Source organism: Phyllostomus discolor, chromosome 1 (genome assembly GCF_004126475.2).
Source record: "Phyllostomus discolor isolate MPI-MPIP mPhyDis1 chromosome 1, mPhyDis1.pri.v3, whole genome shotgun sequence".
NCBI lineage: Eukaryota > Metazoa > Chordata > Mammalia > Chiroptera > Phyllostomidae > Phyllostomus > Phyllostomus discolor.
In genome coordinates, this window is record NC_040903.2 from 217,217,748 (window position 1) to 217,227,436 (window position 9,689).

Here is a 9,689-nt window from a genome sequence, read left to right on the forward strand (position 1 = left end):
TAGCGCCCTACAACTCACAGGAACAAGACGCGGTTATCAGCACCTAGCGGCTCACAGGCGTGGCCACGAGTCACGGCTGCCACACCGGGGACGGCACACCAATCCTCTGCGGAGGGGACCTGGGCCTCGCGGGGGAGGAGTCTCGTGAGGGCTGGCCTCGTATCTCGGAGGAAGGACTGTTGCCCATCCGTGTGAGGACTCAGAGGACCCAACGAGGGGCTGGAGACCTGGGACCCCGAACTCTGAGGTGGGCGCTCTCAGGAGTCAGAAGAGGCTGGCTCTGATTGTGCCAGGAAAAACTGAAGTTCAGGTTTTGGGGTGCTTACTGAAGACATGCCGAGTCGGGCTTTCTCCCTGTGAACAGGGCCCAGGAATGACGTCACCGATCCGATACCGTGTGTGTTGGCGGGGGACCCTGCAACAATGTTTCTCCATCATCAGCTGGTTTCTCACCATTTCCTCCAGAAGAGTCCGAAGGAGGAGACTGGGACAGAGGGGGGAGGAGGAAGAGAGTTCTTCCTTCCCGTTTGTCTCTGTTTCTCTCGTCTCAGGGTGATGGGCCGCAGGCAGGACCAGCCCATCCCAGCTTCAGCGGCGAAGGCCCCGAGTCGCAGGCCAAGCGGGTGGCTGGCTGCTCCTTCCGGGCCAGGGGTGTCCAACCCGCGGCCCATGGGCCACATGTGGCCCAGGTTGGCTGCGAATGCGGCCCAACACAAAATCGTAAATTTATGAAAGCGTTATGAGCTTTATTGTGATTACGTGTCACAGTGTATTTAACGTGTGGCCTAAGACAACTCTTCTCCTTCCAGTGCGGCCTGGAGACGCCCAAAGGTGAGACACCCTGCCTCTGGGCCTACTCACCTGCCTTAGTTCAGGCTGCTGTAACAAGTGCCACTTACGAGCAACAGGAATCCGTTCCGCGTGGTTCTGGAGACGGGCCCTCCGAGGTCAAGGCCCTGGCACATTTGGTGTCCGGTGAGGCCCCTCCTGGTTCACGGGCGGCTGTCCTGTCGCTGTGTCCCCACATGGCGGAACGGGGAAGGGAAACTGGGGGTTCCTTTTACAAGCCCCCCCTTGGCTTGCAGACTGTCCGCCATCCTCTCCCTGTGTCCTCACACAGTCGTCCCTCTGTGCACGTCTGTGTCCCAATCTCCTCCCACGAGGACACCAGTGACACTGGATCTGGGCCCACCCTGGTGACCTCTTGCTAACCTGATTGCCTCTGTCAACAGCCGTTCTCCAAATAAGGTCCCACTCTGAGACACTTGGGGTGGGGACTTCAACCTGTTCGCTGCGGGAGGGGTCACAGTTGAGCCCACATCTCGGATGCTGAAAGCTTAGATCAGACTGAGCACACACAGTCTGGGACACTGGGGGTCTCAGAGCCTGGGAGACGCAAACGGAGCCCGGCAGGACCTTAGAGGCAGGACCCCTGGCTGTGGCACCCCGTCCCCCAAAACCACTTCAGAGACACCCAGCCAGGCTCAAACAAAACCTCGGCGGGAGCTGCTGATGGGGCGTGTGCAGGCCAGAGGTGCTGCAGGTGCCCCCACGCCACCCGGACACCCACAGCCTCCCCCACCCATGGGCAGGAGAACCCCCCCAGGAGCGGCCGAGCTGCCTTCCCGTGAGGTGCAAGAGGTTCCAGCGCTCAGGCCAGCACCCGGAGAGAGGCGACAGCCGCAGGGAGCAGAGGTCCCACGGGTGGGCTCACGGCTCATGCCCCTCTGTCCCCCACGGAGCCACCACTGTCAGAGCTGCCAGCTTCATTCAGCAAACACTATCCCTGTGAACAGCTGACCCAGATCCTCAGCTTGAACTGGGACGTTGCCCGGGCAGTCGAGTGTGTGCAGGGGTGAATTCGGATGGCGCTCCAAAGCACAAAAGCGTGAACGCAAACTTGGGCCGCTGTCTCCTTCAGGACGGTGGTGCCGGCACCACCCCGAGGCCACGGCCCCGGGGGGCGGGGGGGACCCCGCCGTGGGTCACATGCCTTGTCCCGCCTTCCCCAGCTGGACGCTGACTCGCAGAACCGCTGCAGAAGGCTCTGTGTTTTAAACTTTAATTAACCTACATTCCTTCTTCGGTCTCGTGACCTGATTTTCCATCCTCTCTCTGCTGGAACCTACTTGCCAGCAATAGAATCGCTTTTCGTTTTAACCCCAGCACCCTTCCGATAGGGCTTGACCCCCAGGGCAAAGGGCGTGGGCATGCGGAGCAGAGAGGAACCGGTGACAACACACCAGTCAGGGTCACTCTTCCCCTTGACCTTTGCCTCTGGAATCATGGGGGTGGAGTGAGGGGACAGGCCCAGGCCAGTCGTGCCCAGGAAAGTGTGTCCACCACGAAGATGCAGACCCCCAGCCGCAGGGAGAACAGAGGCCCGGGGTCCCAGCTGCTGAACTCTGGGAACCAGCTTCCCCAGGCTGCCACTCCCAGCCAGCAGCCTACTGCCCGAGGGAGGAAGGCCGGCGCCATCCTGGGGGACGGACGGGGCTGCTCCGCCGGCCGGTTCGGGCTGGAGGATTCGACGATGGCCATGCCAGACCTTCCTTCGGCGGCCCCGCCTCTGGGGTGCTGCCCGTCTTCCCTCAGGGTCACACCCGAGTGACCCCTCCGTCCCAGCGATTCTGGCCCTCCGCACCTCCCTTCCGCATCTTTCCTCCCACGGCCATTTCCCGCACTGAACCATCTGATCTCCCAGGGACCCACATTGACACAGAGACCAGCTGCCTCGCCGCAACACCCCCGCTGCCCACCGCATCCCTCACCTGGACATTGCGAAGGCCTCGTGCCCCCACAGTCTGTCCTCCAGACTGACACCCCCACTCCCGCCCACTCCACGGTAAAGCCAAAGCGCTCACACCGCCGCCCTCTGCCCAGGCCCTCCCCACGCCCCCGCCACGCGCTGCACTCCAGCCTCACTGGCCTCCGCCCCAGCGCCGCGGTTCCCTCCTCCCCACGCTCTCCCCAGACCTGCCAGTGGGGCCCACACCCACGCTGCCCCCTGCAGACCTGTACCTCCTCTCCGGGGGAGGTCAGCCCCGCCTGCCCCCCACGCGGGCTCCCCACCCATCACCCTGCTCTGCTTTCTTCCGCGGAGACCAGCACCTGCAGCAGAAGAGAGAACCCGCGCATGGGTTAGACCGCGTGGTTCCGGGCCCGGCGCCCGGACCAGGACCAGGGCAGGACCGTCAGCCGCTCCGCTCACCAGCGGCGTCCCGAGCAGCAGGGGGCGCTGCGCTCAGCAGCCGGCGAGAGGGAGCCGGTGAGCGCGAGGCTGAGGCGGCCAGTCTGCGTCCCCTGCACTCGGGACTTCGAAGGGAGAAAATAGAGGGGAGAGGAAGAAGGTAGCAAATAAAACTTCCCAGAATGCAAGAGTCCTTGCTTGTATTACACCGACTCTGACAGGGGCCAAACAAAATAAAACAAAAATGAAATAAATGTTACCCAGAGGGCATATGAACTTGTGAAAAGTAATAGACAGAAACCTGAGGGTCTGCAGGGGACCTCAGGCCCCACCGCACACCACTGATTGCCCCAAACAGCTGTCTCGGCTCTGTCACTCCAGAGGGAAGGAGGATCCTCTCCTCCCCTGGTAACCACTCAGCCAATGAGGCGCCTCCACACTTCCAACTCCCAGTTTCGTCCAATGGGCTCTCGGTTTGCAACAGCCCCCGGGCACCCAGTCTTGCCTCTATAAAAGAGCACTCCTCCCCTTTGTTCTTGGGCTTGCTGCCTGGTTCACCGTTGGGTCTGTGTGCCCGATTATGTTTCTTTGTTGCTCCAGAATAACCCATTTTGCTGGAGAAATATCAAGCTATTTTTTAAAAGATTTTATTTATTTATTTTTAGACAGCGGGGGAGGGAGAAAGAGAGGGAGAGAAGCATCGGTGTGTGGTTGCCTCTGGCATGCCCCCTACTGGGGACCCGGCCCACAACCCAGGCCTGTGCCCTGACTGGGAATCCAACTCAAGACCTTCTGGTTCACAGGCTGGCGCTCAGTCCACTGAGCCACACAGTAGCCAGGGCTCTAGCTATTTCTTTATGGTAAACAAACTCTTGAAACTCAGTGAGAAAACAACACCACAGTTTTTGAAATGGTCAACAGATTTAAGCAGACACATCTCCAGAGAAGTTACACAAATGGCATAGAAGCCTGTGAAAAGACGGACAAAAGTCCTTCACTCTTAAGGAAATGCACACTGAAGTCACAGTAAGGCACCAGTCTACACTTACTAGAATCGCCACAGTTGACGGACTGGGATGGTTTCCCAGCGTTCGGGCCGAAGAGGCCCGTGGACTCTGGCATGGAGCCAGAGGCAGAGCCGCTCAGTGGGTCCCCCCGACCCCCCTGTCCAATGGGCCAAGCCGGCAGGTCTCACACGTGGCTGTCCCCTGTCAAGTCTGGTGAAACCTGACCTCTGAGCACATTGCCTGGAGAAGTGCCCTCTGAGAGCAGGGCACGGTGGTGTCCCCGGGGGGAGACACAGCACAGCATCATGCACTGGCAGTGGCCAAGGAGGGGCTGCATGTGCGGGAAAACGAAGATGCCACTAGTGGGGGTGTGGGAGAATGTGCAGGGCCCCACAGGCCCCCAGATCACACAGGGAGGGCCCTGAAGACATCTCACTCCTGTCCTCCTCCAAAAAGGGGGGGCCAAGCACAGACCCAGCTGCAAGGGCCACACTCATTCCCAGCCTGCCCGTTCATGGCCTTGGATCAGAGGTCTCCAAAAATGACCTAATTTTCAGATAAAACCCCATCTTTCTCAAGGTCTGTGAACTCTCAGAGAAAGCCAGAAGAATCAGAGATATGAACACATTCACAACTGAATTCCTCTGGTGTTTTACTATAAAGAAGCAGATACAGCCCTGGCCAGGTAGCTCAGGTGGTTAGAGTATCGTCCCGATGCACCGCCGTTGTGGGTTCAATCCCCAGTCAGGGCACGTACAAGAATCAACCAATGAGCCCTGGCTGGTGTGGCTCAGTGGACTGAGTGCTGACCTGTGAGCCAAAGGGTCGCTGGTTTGACTCCCAGTTGGGACACATGCCTGGGCTGTGGCCAGGTCCGTAGTAGGGGGCATGTGAAAGGCAACCACACATTGATGTTTCTCTTCCTCTCTTTCTCCTTCCCTTCCCTCTATCTGAAAATAAATAATAAAATCTTTTTTAAAAGAATCAACCAATAAATGCATCAATAAGTGAACAACAGCCCTGGCTGGCGTAGCTCAATGGATTGAGCACGGGCTGCAAAACAAAGTATCGCAGGTTCAATTCTCAGCCAGGGCACATGCCTGGGTTGCAGGCCACGGCCCCCAGCAACCGCACATGGATGTTTCTCTCTCTCTCTCTCTATCTCCCTCCCTTCTCTCTCTAAAAATAAATAAATAAAATCTTTTTTTAAAAAGTGAACAACAAATTGATGTTTCTTTCTCTCGCTCTTCCTCTCTCTCTAAGCTCACTCAATAAACATAAAAGGAAGCAAATGTAAATAATTGCAGTTTTAAAAAGCTACTAGGCACATAGTAGTCACATCAAAATTTCTGCTCAACATTGAGTGTTGGGAAGTGGCAGCTATTATTGAAATAGAAAAGTACTCCGGGCTGACTTGATCCGGATAGTAAGATTAAATTCCACAAGTTTATCTATGCTAAAAAATATTCAAATCCAAACTTGGAGTGATAGCTGTGGGGAAAATGTCTCTAGACAGTGGTGAGGCAGGAGAGAGGCCTGAAATGGGCCTGAGACCTGGATCCCAGACTGGTCCTGCCCCCTTCCTGCCAGCGGGGGGTTGGGCCGGAAAGGCCGCCAGCGGCCCTCCCAGACCTCAGTCTCTCTCCTCCTGGAGCAGAAATTGCAAGCGATTGGCCCTGGGCCAGACACAACCCCGTCACATCTCCTCTGGCCTGCACGGAGTTGCTGTTCTGTCTTTTTTTTTTTTTACATTGAATGCAAATGGCCTCTCCAGTTTGCTGCAGGCCCCACCATGCCTCACTGCCTCATGCTCTGCTCCCACCTGCCTGGCCCCTGAAGGGTTCAGGTTTACAAGGCTTGCTCTACAAGGCTAAGGAGTTTCTGACATGGCACTTGATCCCATTGCCACTTCAATGCTAAAGACGGGTGGTCTCAGTTTCCTTTGGCCTCCACTTGTGCTGCTGAGTAAACTTGACGTCTTGAAGTCGATGTTTCCCCTTTGGTGACCCCATAGACTTACCATTCCTGGTTTACAGAGCAATAATAGCTCAAAATGCTAAAAAGACCAGCTCAAAGTCACAGAGTTAGTGTCACAGAGCTATGAATATATTTGTCAAAAACATTTTCACTTGAAAAATACAGAGAAGCACGAGACAGGAAACAAGTGCCCTGGCCGAGTGCCTCAGTGGGTTAGAGCATCATCCCGATACGCCAAGGATGTGGGTTCGAGCCCCAGTCAGAGCACATGCAAGTGTCAACCAATGAACGCATCAGTAAGTGGAACAACAAATCGATGTTTCACTCACTCTCTCTAAAATCCTTCCTTTCTCTCTCTAAAATGAGTAAATAAAAACTAAAAGAAAGAAACAGGAAACACATTTCATATAAATACATATGTGACAGAAATATTTATGATGTACATCATATTAACCTCAGGAATGTGAATTTTTATACATCTACTATCATTTTTGACATATTTAAATATAGTCACTTGGGTTATTGCAGGGTTTTATTCTTTCTGGTGGTAAAATGTACACAACATAAAATTTACCATTTTAACCCTTTTTTGAATGATTTTTAGAGAGAGAGGAAGGGCGAGAGAGAAGAAAATACATTGAGTTGTTGCTCTGCTTATTTGTGCATGCACGGGTTTGTTCTGGTACGCGCCCTGACCGGGGTCGAACCTGCCGTCGTGGTGTGTTGTACAACACTCCAACCAACGGAGCCGCCCTGCCAGGGCCCATTGTAAACATTTTTTTTTTAAGTGCACGCTTCAGTGGCCTTGGGGCGTAGACATCGCTGTGAAACCGTCACCACCATCCATCTACAGGTGGGTAAGTCCCACCTTCCCAAACTGAAACTCTGTCCCCATCACACACGGATGACGCCCCCGCCCCTCCCCCAGCCCCGGACACCGACCTCTCTGCTTCCGGCCTCTAGGACTCTGGCGGCTCCAGCAACTGCGCGCAAGTGGACTTCCGCAGCACTTGTCCCTCCGTGGCTGGCCTCTTTCACAGAGCGTGGTGGAGGGGCCTCGAAGACCTCACGCTCAGTGAAAGAAGCCGGTTGTACGGCTTTAAGTGCTGCTTGTGGTTTTTAAGGCAGCAAAAGTGTGTGTTAAAAGTAGCCAACATCTTGTAAATATCTAGCAAGAGGATGTGGCGTGCGAGTGACCGGGCCGAGAGACTTCGTCCTGCACGAAAGCCGCCAACGTAGAGCGGCCTCTGGGAGCTGCGCAAAACGAGGAGCTCCGCGCTCAGGCTCCGGTGCGCAGGCCCGGGGGCGCAGGCCCGGGCACGGCGCTCAGGGCGGCGGACTCGGCTTCCCCAGCGCAGCTGCACAGAATCACAGGGCGCGCACCTCGAAGGGGGCGGCGACTGCACAGGGGAAAAGTCTCACCCGGCCCTGGCTGGCGTGGCTCAGCGGACTGAGTGCCGACCTGTGAACCAAAGGGCCGCTGGTTCGATTCCCAGGCAGCACACATGCCTGGGTTGCGGGCCGGGTCCCCCAGTGGGGGGGGGGGGGTGAGAGTCAACCACACACTGATGTTTCTCTCCCTCTCTTTCTCCCTCCCTTCTCTTCTCTAAAAATAAACACATAAAGTCTTATAAAAAAATCTCTCACCTAATTTAAGGAAACTCAAAACGAATCCATCCTTTCGCCCAGAGCTCTCCATCGCAAAATTGCATCCGGTGTTGACTGCGTTTACTTGGATCAGCCCCACAAAACAAAGGGCGTCCGGAGCGTGTGGTTTCTGGACGGCTCCTCGTCCACGGAGACTGGCAGAGCTGGAGGACACCACCCCGAAGCACGGACTGAGTCTCGGTGGAGTGGGAGTTTGGAGAGGCCCCCTGCGGGTCGGGACGGCGATCAGACCTGTTCCGCATCACGCCCGAAGCCCCGGCACGCACCCTGCCTGGCCGGTCGGCAGGGTTGCACAGGCAGCCTGGCCCGCCTCAGGGGGGAGGCAGGGAGGGCGGTAAATGCAGTCTCTTAACAGTGGGCGGCCAAGGTACGGGCTGGCTCCCCGAAGTCCCTGTCGCACACGGTGTGTGGAGGGGGAAACGCCCGATGGAAGAGGCAGCCGCTTCCTGAGCTTCCCAGCGAGCGCGTGTGCACGGTCGGTCCTGCATGCCGCCACACACCGCTCCGCTCCGTGGGGGACCCCGGCCAGGCTGGGCGCCTCCTATACTGGGCAGGGGGAGAGCTGTTGGGGGGTCTGAGCGGATTGGTGTGCAGGGGTTGTGGAGGCCACCACCGAACCCCGCTCACCGTCCGCACCCCACAACCGAGACTCCTCACTGGGGCTCTTGCTGACATTGTAGGAGTCTCGTCTCCCTGAGTGGCCATGTTTTAAATTTTGGGTTGTTCGAGGGCTTTGGGTTTTTTTTGTTTGTTTGTTTGTAATTTTTTAAAAGATTTTATTTATTTATCTTTAGAGAGGGAAGGGAGGGAGAAAGAGAAAGAGAAACATCAATGTGCGGTTGCTGGGGGCCATGGCCTGCAACCCAGGCATGTGCCCTGACTGGGAATCGAACCTGCAATGCTTTGGTTCACAGCCCACGCTCAATCCACTGAGCTATGCCAGCCAGGTTGTTTTTGTTTTTTGAAATGTCTGGTGTGAGTTCAACTGCATCCCCGGGAAAGAGGTGAAGGAACCCTTCTGCAGAAACCGTGCCTTTGCGGAGGTGAGCTGAGATGACGTCACACCGGCCTGGGGAGCAGGGCGGGCCCTACGCCCGCTGCGCTGACGTTCTCCTGCGGAGAGCAGAGAAGAGACACGGAGACGGGGGAGGGGCAGTGGGAGGAGAACCCACCCGAAGGCCAGACGCAGGGAGGGGGTCACGGGACTGGGGGGCAGAGCTCGGCGAGCCCACGAGCCTGAGGATCCAGAGCCAGGAGGGAGGCCGGCCCTGCCAACACCTTGATTTTGAACTCCTGGCCTCCAGAACTAGAAGAAAATAAACCTCTATTGTTTCAACCCAGGCATTGGTGATACTTTGTTGGACGAGCCACAGGAAACTGATACAATGTCTTCAATGTTAAATTCCCTAGAGCTGGCAGAGGGGTTCCGGGGTATGTGTTCCCTGAGTGAACCAACAGGCGAGCAGGCGAGTGAAGAGCAGCCCAGGGTGGAGGTGGGCGGTGGCCAGGTGACTAAGCACGCAGGTGTGGGCGTGCACGCAGACCTGGATGGGGGTGGAGGGGGGTACAGCAGCTCGCGTCTGTGACCACTCACACCCCACCCCAGGCTCCGGATGCCGAGAACCTTGCTCCTGGAAGAGCTACCTCCTGGGGACATGTCCCTGAGTGCCAGGGCCTCCGATTCCTGAGAAACCAGACACTCAGATTCGTAGGTGAAATCCCCCAGGTCCTTAAATCTTGGCTCACGCAAGAGACAAGGGTGTGAGCAGACGCAGCACGTCCGACGGCCAGTGAGCATCTCTGGGGTCCAGCTCAGGCCACGGCGGCTGGTTGATGGAAATCGGTGG